The sequence below is a fragment of the Mustela putorius genome, unplaced genomic scaffold (assembly GCF_011764305.1).
Source record: "Mustela putorius furo isolate JIRA1106 unplaced genomic scaffold, ASM1176430v1.1 tig00000228_pilon_pilon_pilon, whole genome shotgun sequence".
NCBI lineage: Eukaryota > Metazoa > Chordata > Mammalia > Carnivora > Mustelidae > Mustela > Mustela putorius.
Genome location: NW_025421322.1, coordinates 505495 through 532363, shown reverse-complemented (window position 1 = coordinate 532363; position 26869 = coordinate 505495). Strand labels below are relative to the sequence as shown.

Sequence of the window (26869 nt, the reverse complement as noted above, 5' to 3'; positions counted from 1 at the left end):
AAAGCACTTAAGGAAAGGAGAAAGCCAAAGCAAAGTTTCCAACAGCAAGCAGCTCGCTGGCAGCCCAGCAGCTGAAAGGCGCAGGTCAAGGAGAGAAAGGCAGAGAAATGACACAGCGGCGGGGGAAATGCAGGGAACCATGTCAGAGCCAGATCTTAGGATGAGGAAACGGTCCAGAGGACTTTAGGGGAAATGTGAAAAGGAACAGAGCGGCTTACTCCAAGAAAGAAAAAAGTACCAAGAACCAAGTAGGGGGGGGGGGGGATGAAGAATCTGGAAAGCAGAAATGTGGGTGCTTATAAATGTGTGAGAAGCTGCCAGAACCAGGGGGAAAAAAAATTATAGAAAGGAGAAAGCGGAAGATGTAAGCATGAAACATTTGTGGGTTTGGGATTGTTGGGTTTTTTTGTTGTTGTTGTTTTTTGGTTTTTCCCCCCCCCAGATTTTATTTATTTGAGAGAGAGTGAGAGAGAGAGAAAGGGGGAGGAGCTGAGGGAGACGCAGACTCCCGCCAGGACCCTGGGATCCTGACCTGAACTGAAGGCTAAACTGACTGAGCCACCCAGATGCCAGGAATGAAATGTTATATTTGGCCCCTGGTAGCCCATAAACGGCCCCCAGAGAACCCCAAGGACAGCAAACGCTTGCCTCAGGTAATGGTGGCTACCAGCCTCATAGCCGTGGGCTTGGTGTGGGGACACGAGTGGCACTGGCCTGACTGCAGTGAGGGAGGACCAGAGAAAGGAGGGAAGCCTCTTCCGTCAGGATTCTGAGGACGGCGCCCAGGAAATGGGCGTTTCTGGATTAATTGCTGTTTCTCAGGCAGCTTTCGGAGAAGCAGGAATTAACTGAGATTTGAGTGCTATTTGTGGCTGAGCAGTGGGCTACCCACAGTGATAAATGTAAAAAACAAGGTAGGTCTGGTGGTGTCATTGATCCGAATCAATAATCAGAGAGGGGTATTATGACATTTGACAGTCTTGAGGGAAAAAAAATGTTTTCTGTTTATTTTGCAGCTGGTCTTACCTTTCTGTCCTCCCAGCATGGTTAAAGGTAGGACTGCTTTTTCCTTTCTCAATTTGAGCTGGTTTTGACTCCTAAGTATCCGTCAGGTTCTTCTCTTTCAGTCCCCTTTGGCCAAGAGCAGACAGTATCAGCCCCGTAGGACATTATTCTGCAAAATCCAGGTCTTCGCCATAATCTGAGTTGATCTAAAGGCATTTCAGAGAATTTAGCCTATAGTCAGATAAAAAGAAGCTCCTCATTCCTTCTGTTACCAAATAAACTCGGTTCATCTGATAGAACAATTGCTATGCGTCAGCATTTGAACTCTGGAGGTCACACATTTGACTCCTACAACACAGACAAATACTAGAGAATAGATCTTAATCAGGGCATGTCGGCCATTTCTAAACCAAGAGCCAATTTACTCAAAATTATGCCGGGAGAACTGGTTCCATTCCCAATCTACAGAGCTTGTAGAACCAGATACAGCTAAATTGCCTATTCTCCTGATTTCCACATTTGTTTCTCAGATCTTTTTAATAATGTTTAAGATTCTGAAGAGATCTCGAGGAACGCAGGTGCAACAATCCTCTAAGATGATCTATATTCCACCTTGGGAGCCCTCTGTGGTATCTAGAGGGTTCTAGCCTCTACCACCGCCTGTCTGATTTTATGAACCTCTGGGATGAGGTTTTCCATCACCTTAGTGACAGTGTCTAGCTCTCTTGCTATTCTCTGAGCCAAAGTTCATGGGATTTTTCTCTTTCTTCAGGCCTTTTGTAAAGAATGGAATGATAAGGCATAGGAAAAGATAGCTCCAGATTCCCTTTGAGTGGCGAAAGATTTTGAATTCAGACCAAAATCCAGTTTTTCTTATTCTCAGAGTCACCTAAATCTAAGGGAATTTTATGGGTCAGGTGGGCCCTGGATGAGCCTGAAGGCAAGCATTAGTTTACCAAGATGGCAGATCTCTGTCCGATTTAAGGGTGACAGCCAATGGGCTTTTGTGCTGCAAATCTGATCCTATTTATAAGGGGCCATCAGAAATCTTTGACCAGAACACCATGAAGGAGTTGTCTGGTGGTATTATAATATTATTGCACATTTACCAAGTATGGTTCAAGACCAAGCAATGAAGTTTTTAGTATAGAGATCATAAAGGAGATTGAAACCAAAATTACCTGGACCTGAACCTGTATACTATACTTAAAATCAGATCTAGAAGAGTAAGAAAGCCTCTAAATATATTCTCTCTACTCCCCAGTACTTTCTCAAGTTCTATTTCTGTCAAAGTTCAGTCATAAAAGCTCACTCCCATGACAGGCACCAAAGTGTTGTTAGGTGCAGAAAGGAACCTCTTTCTGGGTCTGATATGAGAGGGAGTGTTAGATTTCTAATTGTTCCACCTACTGTGGAGTTTACCATCTAAAGTCTCTTGGTGTTTGAGTCCAGTTACCTAGTAAGCCAGCTGAATTGATATTAAGCCAAGGTAGTTGTACCAAAGGAAGTTGAATGGCACCAAAAGGGATATAAGTACAAATCCACTAGTTTGAGTAGGTGTTCTAGCCCAATCACAACCCAACTGTAGTCAGATGTTGGACTCAAATCAAGGAGAGACTAAGGACATCAAGAACAACACAAAGATATTGGGATTTCTCTGTATCCTAATTTAAACACTTACTTTTTTTTTAAATTGTGAGACAATTGAAAAAATTTAAACAGACTGGATGTTAAGAGATTGGGTTTTTTTTTTTTTTAATGTAGTAGTGATTTTTTTAGAGCGTCTTTATCTTTTAGAGGTTTATATTCAATATTCACTGCGGAAATGACAGGATGTCAGACATTGTACTCAAAGTAATCTATTTTACCTGCTACTATAATGGTGAATGCATGCTACAGTGCATTTGTCAAGACCTATAGAGCTTTTTAGCACGAAGAATGAAACTTAATATGTGCGTATTTTTTAACCCATCATTTAGGAGGTTGGCAGAATCGCAGGTTGGAATGCAGAATGTGAGCAACGCATTTGACTACTTTATTAATGTATGTTTATAAAGGTACCCGTTACTGGAGCGATAGGGGAAAACATGTTGACCTAATTAATTTTGGAAATGACTAGAGTCTGTAAAGCTAAAGGCGAAGTAACTGCACATAAGCACTGTGCTCTGATTGATGTGATTGTTTCTCACAGTGATACAAGTTAATTCTGCAACCTCTATACATGCATACTGGAATTTAATGCTTAAGTAAATGATGATGGGTAGTAAGAGCCAGAATGCCCTCTATTTGAGTAGGAGGTTACAGACATATTATGATTAGATTGGGAGACATAGGATGAACTTATGTTTTTTAATATAGTTACAGAAGGTAACATAGACATATTTAAATATGCATATATAGTATACATACATGGTTTAATATTCACACATTTTTTCTTGCTCTGTCAGCTGAGGGGATCTAGAATCGATATTCTGGTAGCCATGAGTACACATAGCACCCAGATTTTGGTTTCTAATATCATTCTCCAGTAAAAGAAACCAGGTTTCTTTAGCCAAATGGCTGATTCTAGGACTGGAGCCAAAAATATATACAATGAGCCTGGAGCATCTTGTAGTTCCAGAATGTGGGGGTGTGCTCTAGACAGAAAGAAAAGGAAGGAAGGAGGGAGGGAGAGGAAAGGAAGAAAACCCACCTGCACACACAACAGAGGGACACCGGAGCCAACTAAAAGATCCCCAATGGCCAAAACTAGAATAATCTGAGCCAAAAAATAAAGTGCTGTTGAATAACAACTCAAAGTATCAAATAAATATCTAGGAGTCTCTGCCGATATAAATAAAAGATTGAATAAATAAGAAAAGCAGGGAGGGTGGGTGGATAAAATGCCAGTACAGAAGACTTCCAAATCATTCATGGAGATGCTAGGCCCTCAAGGAGACAGAGCATAGTTCCTCTTCCTAAAATGTGACCTGCGCATCCTGACTTCCTTCCACTACACAGAATACAGTGGGAGAGAGTGGCGGTGGGGAAAGTAGCTTTACAATAGAAACACCCGACAGACGTGACCTCAGCAAGGCTATCAAGGCCAACTTTCACTGTAGGAAGTCATGTTGATGTCCCCTTGATATGATGTGATTAGAATAGTACTTTACTCCTGTGGTCTTCCTCTCAAAAACTGTAACCCTAAGCTAATTACAAGGAAAACATCAGGCAAATCTCAATGGGGAGACCTTCTGACCAGTAGTTCTCAAAACTGGCAAGGGCACCCAAAACAAGGAAAGCTTTTGAAACTAAGACAGCCAAGAAGAGCCCAAGGAGATATGCAGACTAAACTCGTGGCACCTGGGCAGGCTCCCAGAACAATGAAAAGACGTTGGTAAAAACCCAGGCAATCCGAATCAACTATGGACTTCGGTTAGTAGTGTAATAAAAAGTGTTTCTCAAAAGTGTTTCTACCCTTCTCCTACAAGAAAGGGGAGGGGCCTGAAGGCTCGAGAAAGGGTCCACAGTGGAGTTTGGGGACTTTGGGGGTTGAAGGGTGTGTGTGTTTTGCCTAAGGGCTGGTAATGTAGCATTCATCTGACTTTTCCTTTAGGTCACTTGTTAGATGTGTGACTTTAAGTAAATTACCTAATCTTCCCTTCTGTGCATGATGCGCATCTATCAGTCCTTCCCGCGATGAATATGTCCTGAGCACGTACTGTGTACCAGGCACTATGCTAAGGCCCAGGGTGTACCCCCCACCCAAACTTATGAGCTACAACAGTTAACTAATTACTGATAATAATCGGAATAATAATAAATAATAAACGGAAGCAAAATAATCAAAATTAGGACACACAAAGATACAAGGGAAGATAGGTGCTGGGAAGATGGCCCAGGGAGAAGTGATGCTCCAGAGAGATCCGGAGGACAGGAGGGAAGGAAAGCCCTCCCGGGAAGAGGGAAGGCACGGGAAGGGGCAGGACGGGCATGCTGAGTCAGATGGCTTGGCCACTGCCTCCTCTTTCTGAACATCACCGTGCCCATTCCTCCAAGGTGCTGAATCCAGGAAGGAATTGAAAAGGGACGGGTGTCTCAGAGGTCATCAGCCACCCCAATGTCCTCTCCCTTCCATTCCTGGGAAAGGAACTGAAGTTGCAAAACAGGCTCTGTAGAACCAGCAGAACCAGCCTCAGGGGAGCAGGTCCCAGCAGAAGCCCTCTGAGCTCCCTGCCCTCCAGGAGCTCCAGTGCACCTGTGGCTCCCACTGCCCCTTCTGGTTCCCTCTGCTGGCGCCTTCCACCGCCAGACTGCTTACTGGGACCTCCTCTGCGCCTCCTGAGTTTGTTTTATGAGTGACCAAGGCGCTTCTTTCTTTTAGTAGCTCCATCGCCTTTGCTGGCTCTGCCTGCTAGGGAAAATGGGCTTGGTCAGGTAACCACTCCCCAGGCTCATCTTGCCCATTAGGCATGCACCTGACACTGCCTTACAGACCTATGGCCTGGCTATCTGGGGCGGAAGTAGGAGGGTGAAATATACAGCAAGAACACTGGCCCAGGGCTCCTTTACAGGGGCACACACTTCTTGGGGGCTTTACCACCCAGAGTAACTCCCCCCTAGGAAACTTCTGGAACACTCCCCCTCATGTCCCACAGTTGGGGTAGATGCTCCTCCTGTCAGAGTGCTGACAGGTCTCTGTCGCACTTGCTGCTTCGCTCACTGGTGTCCCTCCCTGGATGGTAAGCCCTCCTGTGTGAATTTGCTGGGGCAGCCGTAACAAAGCCCTAAGGAGCATGGAAAGGGAGTGAACGTCACCAGTGTGAAAGCATGCAGAGACCAGCACCATCGGTGTAAGGTGTTTATATTGTTGAGCTCTGGGAAATGAAATTAAAGGTCAAGCCCAATTCTGGAAGTCCCAACTGCCCAGCTGAGGCATTTGGAAATTACCCTGCAAGTGACACAGCTGCCCTAGAGGTCATACGCAGAGGAAGAGCTTGAGCGAACCAGAATTTGAATGTTAGTGAAAAATCTGGCATTGGAGAACTTCTGCCTAAGATACGCAGTTTTTATTAAGAATTTGAGAAAATTGTGAAGGAGGGTGCAGGGATACCTCTTTCTGGTCCCAAAGTTTGATTTTTCTCATGATATGACATTAGGTAATAGGATCATTGATCATTGACCGCCTCCTTTTACGACATGACCCGGTCATTTTCTGGAAGGGGAGAGTGACTCTCCTTTAAAAAGCTTAGCTTTTAAAGAGTTGGGGTCATTCCACTGGCCTTCTGGGAGACCCAGCATGTGGCTCTCTTCTTTCATTGTTTGGATTTCACATAGTTACATTGCCCTGCTCACACTACCACTGATCTGGGTTTGTCAAAGATTCTCTTGTGGTCATTGATGAAAACCCCTAGACCTAAATAAGCAGAAAGCTTTCTAAACCCAAGTAACTAGAGAGGAATGGGTCACTGGCCTCAGTCATGCCTGGAACCAGGAACTCCAGTCCTTCAAATCTCTCTTATGTTGTCTTCATTTTTTCTGGCTGGCTGGTTCCGCAAGACTCACGTCCTGAATGACTACATCCTTAATTACTTCCAAAGAGGAAAGAGCACCCTCCTTACCAGAACCAACTAGAAAGTTATAGGGAAATACTGATCAGTTCATTTATCCACACTTGCCCCAAGAAATGCTTATGATTGACCTCAGAAGGAGAAAATCCCTCCTCAAAAAACGGGTTGCTAATCTAGGCTAATAAAATATTAAATGTGTTTTGGGGACTCAACGGAATCATTTTTCTCTTCAAGCATTTTGAGGCTGGCTGTTCCCGGTGACTGCATAGCCTGAATTACCCGGATGGTTCCAGTGTCATTAAATAAAACTTTTCCTGAGTAAAGATGATTTTTAAGTGTATCCCTAAGGATAATTTTTTAGTACACTTTTGTATGACTTCATATGAATGACTGAACAAGTCTGAAAGTAATTTGTCAAATCTTCTGTCCTCAGTTTAGAAGACCCGATGTATTATTGCTCTACTGTAGGGCATACTGGAGAAATTAGCAGACATCCGTGGATCTTCCTTCTCTGTCATTTGAGTTTTCATCTGTCTGTTGACCCACTTGAATGGGATCCTTGCGACCTTGGATTTTGCTCGTTTATCATCCAGATCTGGGGTGTTGTGGACCTATCAACAATTGGTGAAGAAATAATGTTATACATGTTAGACTCTATTGGAGGTGTGGTGCCTCCCTTGTTGGCTGCCTGGGATAAACATCATTCCAAGTTCCTTTGAGTGAGACTCCCTTGAGATTGTCAGGGTAGGAATTTGGGGTTTGCAATGTCTATGTCATGACTCCCCCCTCTTTTGGCTTCAGACTATACATAAGGCTCTTGATCTCATGGCACTCTCTGAAGGTCAGGGGCAAGGCAGACAGCTGGAAGGATGGCTATCAGGGCAGGAAGATGGCTGTGGGGAAGGAAGGGCACACAGGACGGGATCCACACCTGGGATTGGAGGTGTGGAAACGAGAGAGGTGAATCTGAGAACGATAGAGGTAAAGCTGTGAAAGAAGAATCCACAGAACCTTCCGAGTACGTGGGGTATATAGGGAGAAGAGGAGCAGGCAGTTGAAGACGGCTCAGCAAGGTGACTCTAGTCTGTGACAGCGGCACAGGAAGTACTCAACCATCAACAGAAATGGGGAATTCAGAGCGAGCGTGCAGAGCTGGATGGGTTCAGACCCACTGAGCCTGGAAGAGCTAGAAACCTGCCTTTCAGGTCTATGGAAACCCAGGACCACTTCTCGTGAACGTTCAGGAAAGGAAGTGCAGAGCATTAGAAACCACAGTCCCGGGTCAAAGATTACCGCAGTCAGGGGTCAGAGGACACCAGAAGAGTCACATGACTCAGCAACGCCCAGCCCTCTCCGGTTATCCTCATATACTTGGGTGTGGTCCTTGCCGTGTTGAGACCAGTCAGCTGGAACATATCCTTTCCTTTCTCTTTTCTTTCTTTCTTTCTTTTTTTTTTTTTTTTAACTTCTTATTATAGAGAACTTTAAAAATAAGCCAAGGTAGAAGGAACATTAACGGACACCCACATTCCCAGTTCCCAATTCCCATGCAGCCTTGACAATGATCACATCGGTGGTCCACCTTGGTTCCTCCCACGTGCTCCCTCTTCTCCCTGCATCGTGATTATGAAGCAAATTCCAGACATCACACTTTTCCTTATAAATATTTCAGTATGAATTTCAAAAGATAAGGACTCTTTAAAAAAAATAAATAAACACAAAACCATTACTCTGCCTTAAAACTTGGTATATTATTCATGTCAAGTCAGGTTCACATTTCCATTAAAAAAAAAAAAACTAGTTTATTTGAATTAGAATTCAAATTAGACCACAGATTGGGATTGGTTGATAAGCTTTTACGTCTTTTTCACTCTGTGGATTCTCTCTCTCTCTCTCCCACCCTGGGGCCTCGCTCTTCTTTGAAGTGCCCACCACCCATTATCCTCACTCCTGTGCACCACTATTCCTGTGGCCTGTGGAGATATCCGGAGTCACCTTTGTTCTGGACCTTCAGTGAAGGACACGCCCACCCTGCGCACAGGCCTGAGTAAGCAGCGGGTTGCACCACCACGAGAACACACCTAGTCTCAAGTTGGTGGATGAAGCCGACTCGGTCACCTGTGTCCCAGTAATGCCCATTTGGCTGCTTAGCTCTGCCTTGCTGCAGAGCCAGGAGCAATAAGTCCTTGTTTGCCTTGGAAAGTTCTAGAAAGAGGCCGGGCTCATCACAAAGGTCTGTCTTCAGAAGGAAATGCTGGGCAGGCCTTCTGAGCCCTAAGAGGAAACCTGAGAGCTGAGACGCACCATCAGCTCAGCTCCACATCTCCAACTACCAAGACACCCCCAAATCGCAGCATCAGTCTCAGCTTTGCTTCGGCACCTGGGGCCTCTGGCACAGGGTTAACTCGGTACCAGCTGATACCCAGTGCCACTCAAAATGTCCTATAAAATGTAGGTGAGTATAAAGGATATGGCGTCTTCAACAGTGAAGATTAAGATGTGTAGGGAATGGGACAAAGGATGGGTTGGTTGTGATGGCGGCTGAGCAGGCTCCAGCAGCGGGAGCAGCCCTGGGCAGGTCCAGGTGGGGCTGCAAAGTGGGGCGGCCCGACGTGCAGGCCCCGCGTCTTAGCAAATGGCCAGGAAGGGGAAGGCAGGAGAATCCAGGAGAGGAAACTATCATCTTATGCAGCACTGGGATGGGCCTTGTGCTGCCGCAGAGATACATACAGAGACTAACCTCGGGGGAAGAGGGGTTAAAAATTGTTGAGGAGGAAACGGGCATCTTTTGTTCCTCCTTTCCCTTGAAGATAAAGCTAGTGTGTATAGAATGAAAGAAGACTTGAAAGCACTGGATGTGAGGAACAAGAAAACGCCAGCGCCTGGCACTGAATTCTCCGCCAGCGTAGCTCATTTCTCAGCAAAAGCCCCATAAAAGGGTCTCCGCCTCAAACAAGGCTCAGGCATACAGCTGGGCCGGCCCCGGGGGCACCACTGGTTCCAAGGCGCCCTGGAGCATTGCTGGAGGCGAGCCCGATGCCGGGAATGGCTTCCACTCACTGCCCAGGAGATTCCCACCGGCCACTCAGGCCACCAGCTCTGAAAGGAGGAGGGACTCTCTACCACCATCCAAAGTCATGTCTGCAGGAATTCTGCTAGGAGCTACTCAGAGCCAAATGGAGCTAGGCTAGCTATTCCCAGCCCAGGAGCCATTCTCCCTGTGTCCTCTGAACAGGATGCAGGACCCCTGAAACCCTCACGGAGAAGCTGCAGAGGCCACTGAGTCAGCCCTGGGGAACAACCAACATCTGCAAATGCTCTGCAGGCCCAGAGTCCCCAGGACAGCCCACGGGGGCACGCAAGGCAGTGATGCTGACTGTGTAAGGGGGCACCGTGCTACTGAAGTCTGCCTTAGGCTGTCACATAACCTTCCAGTACTAACAGAAGCAAAGCAAGTTGATTTTCCTGGGCATAGAAATTCTGCTGCTAAGTGATCTGGATTATCACCAGTCTTGTTTCCCTGTAATAGATTTTTTTTTTTTTCTGATTGTTGCCTTTTCAAAATTATTTTCTTCCTCTGATTTAGACAAGTAACAGGAAAAGTGATTAGAGTGGGGGAAAAACCATGGGCTATGTGCTTCCAAATCACAAAGCTGAGAAAAGAAGATGTGTGCGAGAGGCTTTTTCTGTTTTTCATTGTGGGGGAATAATATGGCAAAGTGCTATATAGAAGCAAATTATGACACCAAAAATTCTCTGCCCAGCTTCTGACTGTTGATATATTTTAATCTTTATGTGTGACATTAACAGTTATAGTGTATATTAATTACCTGCCATCTGGCCCATTCATTTTATTTTTATTTATTTATTTTTTAAAAGATTTTATTTATTTGACAGACAGAGATCACAAGTAGGCAGAGAGGCAGGCAGAGAAAGAGGAAGGGAAGCAGGCTCCCTGCTAAGCAGAGAGCCTGATGTGGGGCTCAATCCCAGGACCCTGGGATCATGACCTGAGCCAAAGCAGAAGCTTTAACCCGCTGGGCCACCCAGGTGCCCCTGACCCATTTATTTTAAATATAGCTTTTGAATGAGTGGATTTTTATGTGCTTTGTGTATGTGTGTGTGTGTGTGTACATATATCTTCATTTTTCCATAATCTAAAGTAGGGAGAAACTCAACATTTATTTTTAGAAGCTCATTCTCTGAGGTTGAAAGAGATAAAAACGTATTTCTTCTCTTAAAGTTATTTGTTTGATAACCTGAAATCATTAAAGCATCCAAGATGTAAAAGTCCCAGATTCAAAACTTAATGTCAGTAAGAGTCTAACAGATAAAATTGAGTGACCCAGTTTTCTCAGAAAGGAAAATAGGTATGTATATGGACAGATTAAAGGAGCAAACACACGTGTGGCACTTACTAAGTAGCCAGTACTATACTGGCACTCACAGGTATTGACTCATTTAATCTTCATGACAGTTCTGGGAAGTAGGCATTACCGTGGCCCTCATTTTATGGATGAAAAATTAGAGGCACCGAGAGGTTAAATAAGTTGCTAAGGGTCAAACACTAGTAAGTGAAGGAGCTAGCATATACAACTAAGCTGTCTGGTCCCAGAGCCACATTCTTGCTCTATTTGCAGTGTTACCAAAAAAAGAAGAAGAAGAAGAAGACGATGACGATGACAATGAGGAAGGAGAAGAAGAAGAGAGGAAGGGGTGGAAGAGGAAGGGGCGGAGAAGGAAGGAGAAGAGGAGGAAGAGATCCTCTTCTCGTTAGGAGACATAGGACCCTCAAGACACCCATCTTGAGTTGAGTCCTTGTGTGGGGATGAGGTTCAAGAGTTAAGGCGCTCCTCGTGACAAGAATACAAGAATAATGTTCTTGTTCAGAGAGGTTAAGTCTGCCTCAGATTGTGTGGCTGCTGTGTGGCTAGACAGGTTTCAAAGTCACTGTGTCACATCAAGAACACATTAAACTGCTCTGAGGTATGTGTAAATAAGGTTCTTGGGAAAAATTTAGAATTTAATAATTCAAAGGATTTTTAAAATCACCAACTATGTGAAAGATCATCTTTCAAGCAAACCATAATACAAATAAATATAAGGTGGTAGCATTAGTCTTATGGAAATAACACAGTTCTTACCCTCAGTGTTTTAGAATCTAATAGATCGTTGAGATTATGCACATAAACGTTTACAAGTTGGATTAATATTGTTGAAATGTCCCATGGCTCCATAACTGACTTATTGCTGTTTCTTACTCTCTGTAGCTCCTATCTAGAGTATAAGTTTCACGAAAATAGCCACCTTGATTACCTTGCTTCCTGCGATAGTACAGTGCCTGGTACCTAGGAGGTGTCCAATAAATGAACACTGAACGAATGAGTGAGTGAATGAGTGTATTACCAGCCGTGTTGAGGCCATGGGCTTGGGGAAGTGATTTGAGGATGAGACTGCCATTCAAAGGATGGGCCCGAAGCGGCATGCAGATGGAGAAGGACAACCGAAGAAAGTGGAGGACCATAAAAGCCAAGACTAGGAGTCCAGTGTGGAAAGTGGTGAGAATCACTGGGAAGCACCACAGACAGATTTAGAAGAATGAGAATTGGGAAGACGCTGTTGCATTCGGTCTTGGGGCTGAAAAGAAGGATGACTGCAGGAGAGACCCTGCAGTGGGACCCCATTTTCACGGAGCTTAAGGAGTAAGTGGGACGCTAGACAGGAAGTTTGGCAGTGAATGGAAGGAAAGAGAGAATGACAGCATTGGATATTTTCTTGCAAATGCAAGGACGTTGTTAGTAAAGAAGAGTCCTGTTGTCACTTTGTTACTGTCTCAAGTGGAGGCTTGCTCTCCCTTGTCCTTTGTCCTAAGAGAACAAAAGGGGCCTTGAATTTCACAAGTGCCCCCAGTGATGCTTCTGAGAGCTTGGGCTTTGGAATTGGAATGCCCTGGTTCAAATCCCAGTTCTTACGATTTCTAGCTGTGAGACCGAAGGGAGATGACTTAATTCCCTAAGATTTCTCATCAGTAAAGTGGGAGTTCGGTCACTGAATATTGGTCACTGAGTATTATAAGTTCCTACCACGTGCCAGACACCATTCTGGTGGGGAGGTTAGCATACCGTGGCAAATAGGTCTCTGTACAATTCCACAGGAAGCCAACTAATATTTTAAAATTTTATCTTGGTTTCATTTCGAAGAAGATGGAGTTCTATGTGCTTTCTCCTCTTGCTCCCACGAAGTACAGCTAAAAACCTTGACTATCATATATAAGACATGAGAAGACCCTAAAAGGTGGAGAAAAGGCAAATACTGGGAGTGTGGGATCCAAAGTACAACCTGGTGATGAGTTGTCTGGGTTTTCTCTTAGTTTCACATATACCAGACTTATAACTGAAGAACCCAGCAGCCTACAAAGGCCAGCGGGAGCAAAGATTTAAAAATCCCCAATAAAAACCTGTTCTCTCAAAGTCCAGGAAAAGGGCATTTTAACAGAACTAAAAACTTTTAGACAGTAATCACTTACTCCAGTGAAAAATCACAGGAGAGAGGGCCTGGGTGTCTCAGTCAGTAAAGCGTCTGACTCTTGATTTCAGATCAAGCCATGATCTCAGGGTTGTGAGATCAAGCCCTGCATTGGGCTCCACACTGGACATAGAGCCTGCTTAAGATTTTCTCTCTCCCTTTTCTTCTGCCTCCCCCAAAAACACAGGAGAAATGGTGATTGGACTCCCACCCACAGCAGTAAAGAAGGGAGCAGGAGCCCAGAATTCCTGCTTCACCAGGCTTTATCAAAGGACTCCAACTGCACATCACCCCTGCCGCCCACACACATGTGCACATATATGTGCGCACGCATGCACACACACACACTCCAACTGCACATCACCCCTGCCGCCCCCACACATGTGTACATACATGCGCGCACGCGTGCACACACACACACTCCAACTGCACATCACCCCTGCCGCCCACACACATGTGCACATACATGCGCGCACGCGTGCACACACACACGCACTCCAACTGCACATCACCCCTGCCGCCCCCACACATGTGCACATACATGCGCGCACACGTGCACACACACACGCACTCCAACTGCACATCACCCCTGCCGCCCCCACACATGTGCACATACATGCGCGCACACGTGCACACACACACACACACTCCAACTGCACATCACCCCTGCCGCCCCCACACATGTGCACATACATGCGCGCACGCATGCGCACACACACACACCAACTGCACATCACCCCTGCCACCCCCACACATGTGCACATACATGCGCGCACGCATGCGCGCACACACACACACACAAACATATGCTGGGGAGCTATCAGAGCAGACCATGGAAAGCAGGCACTTTATCCCCACGTGACAGTAACAAGGCCTCTGACACCACAGTGTCAGTGGAGACCACATGGGGAATCTGAATTCTACCCACAGACAGCAGTAATAAAGTGCTCCTCCCCCTCCCTGCTAGAGTGGTGTCAAAGGAGGCCTAGTAGAGAGTCAGGACTTTCACCACTGTCCAGGGGTAATGAAGCCCCCTTCCTGTGGTATCAACAGTTAACAAGGCACTTCTGGCCCTCCCAGCAAGGACGGTGTGTATTAGTAGGATCAGCACTCCCATCCCTACCCAGCAGTAAGCAGGAGTCCTTTCCTTCTCCAGTGTGAACAGAGGTCAAGTGGTGAATGTGGCCTCCAACCCCTCTCAGTGGCCCCCCCTCCCTGAACCTGGCAGTAACAAGGCAGTGCTCCTCCCTTCCTCTGTCAGATTGGCATCAGAACAGCCAGTTAAAACAGGAAGTTTAAGTAAGATCAGAGCCTCATAACATAATGTCCAAAATGTCCAGTTTTCAACTGAAAACCACTTGCATGCCAAATATTAGAAAAATATCAGGAGACAAAAGATCATCAATAGAGTCCATCACTAAAATGACAGAAATGTTAGGATTATCTGAAAAAGGTTCTAAAGGAGCCATCTGAAGATGCTTCACAAAGCAATTACAAACATGCTTGAAACATGAAAAAATGGAAAGTTCGATTAAGGAAATAGAGTCCCAGTACAGAAATAGAAGGTAAAAAGAACCAAATGGATACTTCAGGACTTAAAAACACAATAACAAAAGTTAACTCAGTGGATGCGGTGATACAGGGGCCAGAGAAAAAGGAGATCTGTGAGCTGGAATATACAGCAGTAGAAATTGCCCAATCTGAATAATAAAGAGAAAATAGAAAAAAGAAAGAAAGAAAACCAATAAAAGCTCAGGGACCTGTGGGCTCATACCAAAAAATCTAACATTTCTATCATCCAAATCCCAGTACAAGAGGAGAAACAGAGCAAAGCTGAAAAAATACCTGTGGAAATAATGGCTGAAAACTTTCCAAATTTGAGAAAAGACATAAACCTACAGATTCAAGATGTGAGTGAATCACAAACAGGATAAACCAAAGAAATCCATACCAACTCAACAGAGTTATACAAAAACAACCTGAATGATAGCAAATTTCCTGTCAGAAACTATGAAGGCCAGAAGAAAATGGGGCATTTTGCAAGTGATGAAATGAAAAAACTGACAACCCAGAATTCAATGTCCAGTGAAAATACTCTTCAAAAGTCAAAGGAAAATCAAGATATTATCAGCTGAAGAAAAACTAAATGAATTTGTCACCAGCAGACTTCTTAAGAGAATGGCTAAAGAAATGCATAAGGAAAGAATCCTAGAATATTGGGAAGAAAGATAGAATAATAGAAAGAGTAAAAGTTAAAAGTAAACCTATTTCCTTCTCCTCTTAAGCTCCTGAATTATGTTTGATGGTTGAAGTGAAAATTATAACACTGACTGTTGTGCCTCTAAATGTATGTAGATGGAGGGGGCACCTGAGTGGCTCAGTCAGTTAACCAGCTGACTCTTGATCTCAGCTCACTCAGGTCTTGATCTCAGGATCATGAGTTCAAGCTCCACATTGGGTTCCACACTGGGCATGGAGCCTACTTTAAAAAATGTATGTATGTAGAGAAAATATTTAAAATAATTTATAAGTAGGGGAAGACAAAAGGATGTTAAGGGATTTAAGTTTTCTATACTTGAACTGATAAAATATTAACACCATTAGACTATAATCAATTATGCATATAAAGTAATAGCTAGAGCAACCATTAAAAAAGCTACAAAGAGATATACCCCAAACATTATAGTCCTAGGAGAATGTACAAAATAATATTAAAATAAAAATTAAAGTTAAAAAAACCCTCTATAAATAAATAAAAATAGAATTCCAAAAATTGTTCAATTAATCCACAAAAAAATAAACAAGAAAAATAAACAGGAGAATAAGAAATAGAATAAATATAGAACAAAAAATAATATGACAGATTTAAATCCTAATATCAATAATTATATTAAATATAAATGATCTAATCAAAACCACAAGATACCCCCTTATATTTGTCAGAATGGACTAGGATCAAGCATTGGTAAGGATGTGGAGAAAAGGGAACCTTCAAGCACTGGTGGGGGGAATGTAAATTCGGGCAGCCCCTGTGGTAAACAATATGGGGGTTCCTCGAAAAATTAAAAATATGATACCATATGATCTAATACTTCTCCTACTAGGTATTTACCTGAGGAAAACAAAACATTAATTCAGAAAGATATATGCACCCCGATGTTTACCCTAGCATTATATACAATAGCCAAGATATGGAAGCAACCCAAATATTTATCAATAGATGAATGGATAAGAAGATGTGGTATATACATTCGACGGAGTATTACTCAACCATAAAAAAGAATGAGATCTTCCCAGTATGCAACAACATGAATGGACCCAGGAGGTATTATGCTAAGTAAAATAAGTCAGAGGAAGACGAATACTATATAATTTTACTTCCATGTGGAATCTAAAAAAACAAAACAAAACAAAATAAAAACAGAAACAGAATCATAAATACAGGGAACAAACTAGTGGTTTCCAGAGGAGGAGTTGGAGCCAGGTTGGGGAAATCGGTGAAGGGGATTAAGAGTTACAAACTTCAAGTACAGCACAGGGAATAGTGTCAGTAATATCATAATAACATTGTATGGTGACAGATCGTAACTACACTTATCATGGTGAGCATAGCATAATATAAAGAATTGTCAAGTCATGATGTTGTAACCTGAAACTTAAAGAACACTGTATGTCAAGTATCCTTCAGTAAATAAACAAAAATAATTTAAAAATGTAAATGATCTAAATCCATCAGTTGAAAGACAGAGATTAGCAGAAGGGATTAGAAAACAGGACCTCCCCCCACCCAAAAAAAAGAAAAGAAAAGAAAACAGGGCCCAACTGAATGCTGTCTATAAGAAACTCACTTATTCTTTTTCTTCCATATTGAATTGATATTGATTTCAGGACATGCCATGTCAAAATAAAACCAAAGAGTCAACACTCACTTTTAACAATGATATTGTATTCTACAAAAGCACTTTACAACTCCATCCCATCTCTGAGTATAATGTGCTGGTATGTGGGCTCATGATTATCTGCAAGCATTTCTCTATTCAGACCCATAATCCAGGCTCTCTCTGAATATTACAAGGAGCTAATAAGTGGGAATTAGAGAAGGAAGAGGAAAGAGAGGGGAATAAGGTTCTTCCAGTTAAAGGTTTTGTTGCAATGAGGGGATAAAGAAGTATGATTTATTTTTTGGTGTCTTTTCATCTCTATACCTTGCTAAGTAATGTTTACAATGTATATTCAGCAGGCTTTTCCTGAGCTGTAACTCAGAAATTTTTTTCCTGCAAACAATGTATTTACAAATGTGTTTATTAACTTACACAGCCATCTCACAATAACTAGTAAAGATTAAAATTGTGCACTCTTAGTATATTTGTTTACAGTGTTTTAAGGGAAATATATATTGCCATGGTGATGAAGCTCTAAACAGACTGGACAAAACATCTAGAAATTGAAAGTAGTTTAAAAAAAAACAGGCAAAGAAATAAATATCACCAAAGAAAAAAGATTAATTGGAGCTTAAATATAAAACTAAATCATTGGTTAATTAACCAAACGATATGGACCTACTAAAAAGCAAAACCAGACTGAAAGACCCAACATTTTTTAAAAAATGCTAAAAAACAAGGCATAGATCTGCCTAATATTGAGTTTTATTTCCATTCTCTCCTTTCCTTCTTCTATGTGTGTTCTTCCAGATCTGCCTCTAGGGGCTTTTAAGAAAACTGTTTCTATTTTCAATTTGACCTCAAATGTCCTGAGCAAAGTATTTGCTATTCTGCTAGATTCTTTTGTTGGTAAACATTAGATATCATTATTTCTACTGGTTATTATAAGAAACTCACTTACATATAACTATATAGGTAGGTTCAAAGCAAAAAGAGAGAAAAAGACATATCATGCAAACATCAATCGAAAGAAAGCAGAAATGGCTATAATAATATCAATAAAGTATACTTTTGAGTGAAGAAATTTACCTGCATTAGGCTTATTACATAAAGACAAAAGGATTAATCTACCAAGGAAATGTAGCAATCTTAAATATGATGGAGGCACCAAAGAGTGAGCTATAAAATGTATGAAGCAAAAAATGCTAGAATTAAAAGGAGCGGATAAATCCACAGTTAGAGATGAAGACTCCAGTAGCCCCTCTCTCTGCAATTGACAGAACAGCTAGACATAGACTCAGCAAGGATATAGAACATCATCCAGTAACAGGATTTAACTGATATTTATAGAACACTTTGCCCCAAAATAGCAGAATACATAGTCTTTTCAATTTCCTGTGGAATAAATGCCAAGATAAGGCTATAATCAGATTTCATAATTTAAAAAACTATATTAATCAGACCTATTTGCCCTGTAAATTTTTAGATATAACCTTGGGTTTATATTGGAATTAGTTTATGAAAAGCGATGATTTGAAATTTTATTTCACTTTCATTATAAATTGATGTTGGCTGCGCCTTATCCTTCACAACTGAGCACTCCATTCTTCCCTTCTCAAATAGGGGCAGCAACCTGAGACAGGGGAGGCACTCACTGTAAGCAAGTCAAAATTATGAAAATCTGGATTTACAAAGATGTTTTTTCACATTCACAGATGTTTTCATTAAAGATTGTCCAAAATATTGCTTTACTATTTAAGCGTAAATTCTCTTTCCTAAGTAATACCATGTACATTCTACTTCTTTTATTTGTGTGTTCATTTGTTAATTTATTAGAGAGTGCAAGAGAGCGTGAAGGGGGAGGGAGGCAGAGAGACTATCTCAAGCAGGCTCCAGGCTCAGTGTGAAGCCCGAGGCGGGGCTCAGTCTTACGAACCCTGAGATCATGGCCTGAGCCAAAATCAAGAGTTGGACACCCACATGGCTGAGCCACCCAGGTGCCCCTGTACATTCTACTTCTATAGGCAATTCCCACATTAATTAAAGCACCTGTACAGTGGCTAGGACAAAAGTTGGTCATTCACCTTCTCTGGGCCAACAAAGTCCTAGTCACACACTTGATCACCATGATCACACAGCGGCAAGATGATGGTTGGGCCTTTTTTTACTCAGCAAAGGATGTGGCATCTCATTCCTTCAAGCTTTCAGTCACTCTGTTGACCATATTGTTGTGGTTATGAATGACAGAAATTCAACTCAGACTTGCATAAGCAAAAGGGAGGAATTTACTAGAAGGCTCATAAAGCCAAACTGTTGGCAGCACAAGGCATACCGTGGCATCATAGACATCTTTGCTTACTCAGCTCGTAAGAGAGCATCCAGTTTGCTGAATGACTAACTAATACATTTTTTTCTTTTTCTTTTTTAACAAAACTCCCTGGGCATCCTCACTGTAGACAGTGAGGAGTTGAAACCACCAATGGATTCAGTGATGTGCATGAAGTAGTGACTGGTGTAGCACAGGAAATTGCTCATGTTCACCAGGGAGAATGAAGAGTCCTATCCCTAGGATAGGGTCACACCTACCATTTAACTACATTCTCTACTCTCTAGTGTGGTTTCCTTGGTTCAGGGAAGATAAAACTCCAAACAGGAAGTATCAATCAATCTAAATAGTTAAATTATGACTACATAGCAAATGAGTTATGTCCCAGAAATATCATTAGAAAAAAAAAAATCCCATCTGGGGAGTTTGCATCAAGATTGAAAAATTTAAAAATCAACACACACTCAAGGACCTTTCTCCTCCCTTGAACAAAGATAGGAAAAAAATGAAGAGCCAAGTAACTTTTTTTCCCATTTAATTATGGGAGAAAATTTACCAGTGACAAGAAAATGCCCTTTGTCCCAGAAAACAATGTATCCACGCACTAGGCATTCTGGAAGAACCAAGCCCAGGCCTCTCTTTGGACTGCTCTGTGGTCAGGACAGGAGAGTAGCCTTTCCACGAAGCGGTCATCCCTTAGATTTGTGCCTGCCCCAATTTCCTCTTCTCTCCTGCTTCTCCAACCCCCTAAGTGTATCTTCTAGGAACATTCCATGAGCCAAGAGCAGTGCAGCTGCACTGATGATTAGCAGCAATAGTAACTCTTTCTCTGGAGGGAGCAAAATAAGTATCTTGTCTTTGACCTCCAGTTCTCACCAGGACCCAGCTGGGTGGATCCCTCAGAGCCCATAGGCACACACTGCCTGCCATAATTCTGCCTGTGACATTCAGGCAGCACAAGATAAATCTCATCTACTGCTCATCCATTCTCTCTCTCTCTCTCTCTCTCTTACACACACACACACACACCAAGGCACGCACATTAAAAAGTCAGAATAGGAGCTTACCCCCCCCGAACTAGTTTAAGAGGTGAGCTGTATGGGGCGTGTTCAGTCCATATGAACCCATAAACATGACAGGAATGGCAGGTGCCACAAGCTTCTCCTCACATAACCAATAAATGGAAACTGGTCCCACTCCCGCCAAAGACCGTGCCTTGAGTGGGGAAAATGGTCCTTATGGACACCAGCTCCATCCATACCACATGAATCATGACATTTTATTTAAATGATTATTAGTTTGGATGCAGCTAAATTATTAGTCTGCCTCACATTCCTGGGTCAAGCCCAGGACCTACCATGCCATTTCTCTTATGACAGTTCACATCTGAGCTAACACTTCAGGAAACAGAAGAAAAATCCTATTTTCTTTTGTACCTGTCCAAAACAAACAAACAAAAAAGGCCGAGATGATTTAGAACTGTGTAATACGTTGAAAGTCACTGCCCAATTCTCAAAGAGTCTCTTTTTTTTTAACCGAAGGGAGTTAGAACATTTCTTTAAAAAGTGACCTCCTTCAATTGATTTAAAATACCCTTCAGATTCAAATTGGAAATTGACTGTCTGCCCAACATGGCTGGCGGTATTGGTTCAGTTAGGCAACCATCTGTGGATCTTGCATTTCATGTGGGTTTATGTGAAAATCAAAACACAAAAATACTAAGAGAAATTGTGAGAGAAATGTTTTTTTTATAATCTTCCAGTGGGCAAGGAATATAAAAAATTAAAGGATAAACAAATGGTTTTTAAATACATAAAAAGATGTTCAAATTCATCCATAATAAGAGAAAGGCAAATGAAAATATAGGTAGAAGTGATAGAATTCTATAAATCCTGTATTCCATTCTACCCTGGAAATCTTATAAATATTGGCAAAGGTTATTATGCTGGCTTTTCATAGAACATTCCATGGGATGTGGCCTACACCACTTTCTTTGGTTATTCAAGGAAAGGTGGACTTCAGAAGGCTGAGGGCCTTAGGTGTAATTTAGATTATAATTGCAAAATAAGAGAACATTTCTAGTAAATTGATGTTCTATAGAATAAAAATTAAGAATATTTTTCTAGTATCTTTTTATATTGTATTACTAAGCTAATATGCAGACTAAGAAACAGCATATAGAATATAACAATTTTGTATATTTTGTATGCTAAGGAAAAAATGGAAGAACATAGATCAAAATGTTAATGGTGGTCATCTCTTACCTAGTAAAATTATAGTTGATTTTTAAAATACTCCTTCCCAGAAAAGAGTACATGATACCTTTCTCCAACCCAAGACTCAAACAGGTTTCTCACAACCACATGGAATAATTTACAAAGAATGGAGGAAGTGTCTTTATGTTGATTGAGAACTTTCTCAACTTGTTTTCGACTTAGGAGATTAATATAGGATAGAACCACTGCAACAAGAAATTAATATAAGATGTAGTGTAATAGCTTCTCAAATCATTAATGTTGACTTCCTAAGAAATCTTTGTAGCACCAGTAAAAGGGATCCTGTGGTTTTAAACAGCTCTTGAACTTGCTCTCTGAGAAATTTAATCTGTAGGCCTGTGTTTAAACACACAGGATATTGTTATATAACTAAGCAGCTGGGAAGATTAATAGTGATTAAAAATAAAAAGGGAAAACACACAGTACACCAAGGCAGGACTGTTTAATGAGAAAAGGGTAACTGGAAGGAAAATAGTATTTGTACAGGGTAATGAAAAGTCAGCCCACAGACGTATCAAATAAGAATAAAGACATTTTGTCTCATATTCGACTCAAAAGGTACTGCTTATCCAAAGAAATGATTACATTGGAATTAATGGAAATACTATCCATGAGCATATACACTAAATACATGTATTATGGACCATTTGTGAAGTATTTATTTTCAAATTTCATGCCTATTCTTAAAAGCCAAACACCTGAATGTGCCTGTGATTCCTCCTTCCTTCCTCACCCCTCCTTTGCAGGGGTGCCCAACAACCTCGTTTCTTGAACGCCGTGGGCACTGCCCAGCCACCACACCGTCAACACACCTTTCCTGTTCGGCCTGCACATGTGAGCCCCAACGTGTTCACATTTCCTCAGAGCCCAGCCCCCCACCTCACACGACAGCACATCCATTCAGATACAGAGATGCAAGGAGCAGCATCAGGATTTCTGGGAGGTTCCGGGGATGAGTAGAAAGACGATTAACACATTGTCATGCACTCAAACAACTTCAGCTGAGCGAGGGACCCACATATCAGCCATAGTTACAAGCCAGTTGGCTTTGGTGGAGAAAGGGGGGCCATGCTTGGGAAGCCAGCCTCAGACTGGTGACCACTTGTTCTGGACCCACCGCCCACAAATTCTCTAGCAAACGTGAGTGCTTCGAGTGAACGAGAGTAACATGGATGGGTGAGTCAGGCCGGCTGTGGGACGCCCCGCCAGGGCTGAGGCCAGATGGAGAGCATACGTTCTGTCCAGAGCCACTCAATGTCTCCATCCTTTTCAGATGCCAAGCTTGCAAAATAAAATCAACCTGCAGGCCTCTTGGGGTTCAGGCTGCCCATGTGGGACTTCTGTATAATACTGACCCATCATTTAAATGTTTAGTACATCTAAGTCCTTGTTCTAGGAACTTTACGTGTGTTAATTCATGGACTCCCCACGACCATTGAGACTGATGTTATGTTTTGTCCATTTGATAAACAGACCGACTGAGGCACTGGAGGCTCCGTGTCCCTTGCTGCGGTTGCACGGCTAGTCAGATGGTGGAGTGGGGTTCTGACACCAGCCAGCCTCAGGGCCCACGCCCTTAAAAGAAGTGCTCGCAGGCACTCTGCCGCTCTGTATCTAGGCTTTTAACATTTCTTAATTCAGCTTATCATAGTTAATGATTTGGTGAGCCAAATATTATTCCATTTTGTTGTTGAACAAACTCTTTCACCTGGTGTACAGAGTTTTGATGGAAAAAATTCATGTCCATCTACCCACAGTTTCATAAACATAGTAACACTTTCTGCTTATCGCCATCTTTCTGATCTGAAGGGTCCTGATACTGTGTTCCCCAAAGAAGAAAGCAGGCCCAGGGAAGGGTCTGGTGCTTAAAGGATTCCCTCACTCTCCAGCTCCTCCCCCTCATTCCAACCCACTGCCAATATCCTTCCCAATTCTGGGGATTAGTGGTTTCTTGCTCAGTCTTCCTTACAGGTACACACAGGACAATGCTTTCTTTTCAATAGCTGCGTCATGTTTACAACTCTGTGGATCTTTCTGGACGTGGTAATCTGTTATTAGGCCAGTGTCTTCAGAGAAATTCTATTTATGTGAGTTAAAACAAATCCAAGGGCACTTAGGGATTTGGTAAAACAGGCAAAATATAAACTCCCAACTCCTTGATCTTCATTCAAGTGTTTCAGTAGACAAGGGGATGTGGCCACATTTTATTCACAGACTTTTCTAAGAACTCTGGACATTACATTGTGTTTTTACTTATGTTAAAGCCAAAATATTAGGAGTCTTACTATAGGCGATCCTTTTTGCCTCCTGGCCTTTGTTCCTACTGCTCCCTCAGCCTGGACCTCTCTACAGCTACAGCCCCTCCCCAAACTCTGGCTCCTACCCAACCTTCCTAACATTCCTCACATGCCATGTCCCCTGACCTCCAAGGTGGTGACATGTCTCCTCTGTATATACCCCGTGCCTAGCACTCAGTATCTATTTCAGTTGCCTATTTATTTCTCTCTCACCTAATGTATAGTTGGAACTATACTTTTTAACCTAATTCACACCTAAAATGCATACAGTCATACTTACTTCGGAAAAAGGTTGTGCCCTTGAGCTTTTAAATTTGGCGGTTTATTTTACAATCTCAAGAATGGTAAGAATACATGGGTTGTGGGCTTTGGCATTGAAAGAATGTGGGTTTGGCATCCAACTCCAGTTCTAACGGTGATGTGACCTTGAACTTAACATCCATGAGGCAGTTTTATCCTTTGGAAAATTAACTTACTTCTCTGTGAGGGTTAATGCATAAGGGTGCAGAGCTGTTCAAATTCACGCTCAGCTGAGTTGTATTTCTCAAGAGGAATTTAATTTTGTGAAAAAGAGATATTTAATCAAAAAGAGAGGAAGAATATTGCCAGTTGGGTAGGAATTACTCAAATGTATTTTGATTTGCAACTTTACCTACACTGAGATGAATCTATAATTTATATTTAACATGTAATCTGTTGCTTTCCACCTATTCAATACCAAAATACATTAAATGGTCTGAAAATGTATCAGACTCCTTTAAAATGCTCAAATAAAATGAAATTTGAAAAATGAAAAAGAATGTTGGCACCATCTAAGGGAGTGTCTTTTCTGCCATGAAGTTAATTGTATAGTAAATGTCACTAAGACCCCACTTTAATCTTTAGAGATTGGAAACATCAGTTCATCCAAATTTCTAAGCATCAAACTTAAAACAGCTCAGAGAGTATTTTGAAATTATTTACTTAGGGGTGCCTGGGTGGCTCAGGGGGTTAAAGCCTCTGCCTTCGGCTCTGGTCATGATCCCAGGGTCCTGGGATTGAGCCCCCAATTGGGCTCTCTGCTCAGCGGGGAGCCTGCTTCCTCCTCTCTCTCTCTGCCTGCCTCTCTGCCTGCTTGTGATCTCTATCTGTCAAATTAAAAAAAAAAAAAGTTATTTACTTAATAGTAAATTGGCTTCTGAGCAAGTAAAGAATCCAGTAATCCACTTCATGTTTAAACCCTGCTTTTTAAGACCCTTGGACAGGAACCCAGATGCTCAGTAGCTGATTGCTGCCAGATTTAACCTGCAAAGACAAACAGACAATGCTTACCAACGAAGAATGTCACTAATGAACTCAACTCAGATCCCAAGAGGAAATGGGGTCCCATTTCCTTGTACTTGCCTCATTTAGATAAGCTAAAAGTTTCTCTAAAGCCACAGAATTAAACAAGAGGATATTCCTTCAGCATCCGTTATCAACTAAGAGTGTATGAACGTATACAAGCACAGTGCACATTCTCACAGGTCCACGTTCACTAATCTCTCATTTCTCTACTTGCTCTAAGTCAGAAGCCATTCTAGGTGCTGTGGGACCCCAAGATGCATGCACAGTTTTGCCCTCAAGCAGCTCCCAGTTTGAGTTTCATTTGCAAAAATGCAGTATTTTAAGCTATCACTAATTCACCATTCAAGTGGGCACTAACTCGAACCGAAGGCTTAGGAGAGAGGAGATGGGGCAACAGAACACCAGAGGCGTGAGTGGGCAGCAGACAGGACCACTAACAGGGCAGGGAAAGGAAACAGCCATAATCCTGGTGTTGGCAGTCAGAGACTCAGCATCGAGGTGCCCTCGCCCCCCAGCAACGTCTCATTGGTCTGTGAGCCACGTACCCCCAGGGCAGTTCTGCCAACTACCAGCAGTGCACACAGTTGAGTTTTTTTGCAGTGAGTATGTACTTGATGATTGGCAATTTTTTATTTACCAAAAAAAAAATCCTTATTTCTTTTTAAATATCAAATGAGAACACTGATGAAAGTATATAGCACAGAGCTTATCACTGGTTAGCTCAGCTAGTATAACTAGTTTTTAAAAATGTCATATCCCCCCTTAAAAAGATGTTACTTAATTGAGATGGGGAGAGAGAGAGTGAGCATGAGTGCGGGAGGGGCAGAGGGAGAGGGAGAAGCAGACTGAGCAGGAAGCCCCACCTGGGACTCAATCGCAGGACCCTGAGATCACTACCTGAGCCGAAGGTAGACACTTAACCGACTGAGCCACCCAGGCACCACATAGTATCCCCTTTGTGAATGCTCAATACAATTTCGGTAATACACTTTACATTAGCGCAGATTTTGTTAATACCGTTTTGGTCATGATCATGATAATGCCGAAGGACAGTAAAGCAGCAGGGTTAACAAAACAAAGCTTTCAAGTCAGCCAGACCTAAAGTCAAATTCTAGCTTTGGACAGCCATCTACCTTACGTTAAGAAGTTATTTTCTCATCATGGGTAAATTTGCAGAGTTGGGAAGATGAAATGTTTGGGATATGAAGCCATTAACATAGTGACTGACATTCCTCAATATTCACTTCACTCTCCGTGACCCGGAAGGAAAGGTATTTCCTCGCTGGACTGGCCCCGCTGAGTGTGGCTGTTCCACAGCCAGACAATGGTCACCTGAGCTCCCGGCCGGCCTCCAAGAGGGAGGAAGGGAGGAGGCGGGCCTGCTTCCTGCCCCCTGGTGGCTGAAGGGCAGCCTGCAGGCTCAGGACAGCTAAAACCACAGGCCCTCCAGGGCTCCGACTTGACAGAGCGCGCAGCACAATGGGTCTGGGCTGCTGGGGACAGAGGGGGTGCCCCTGGCAGGATCTGAGCAGCATCGAGGTGCCCTCGCCCCCCAGCAACGTCTCATCGGTCTGTGAGCCACGTACCCCCAACCTAAAAATCCGCTTTCTCGTCAAGTAAACAGTCAGCTCCTGTTGTTTGCAAACCAGTATACTTCTGTAAAACTAATAAAACTAAAGAACAG

At 42.7% G+C, this 26869-nt stretch overlaps 1 long non-coding RNA gene across 1 annotated transcript; it reads left to right on the top strand.

The window, feature by feature from the left end:
• The first annotated feature begins 499 nt into the window (after positions 1-499).
• Positions 500-10412, top strand: LOC106007406. Its single transcript, XR_006606120.1, has 3 exons — positions 500-653; positions 1017-1053; positions 6988-10412. It is a non-coding gene; the product is annotated as an uncharacterized LOC106007406 (long non-coding RNA).
• Positions 10413-26869: the final 16457 nt, after the last annotated feature.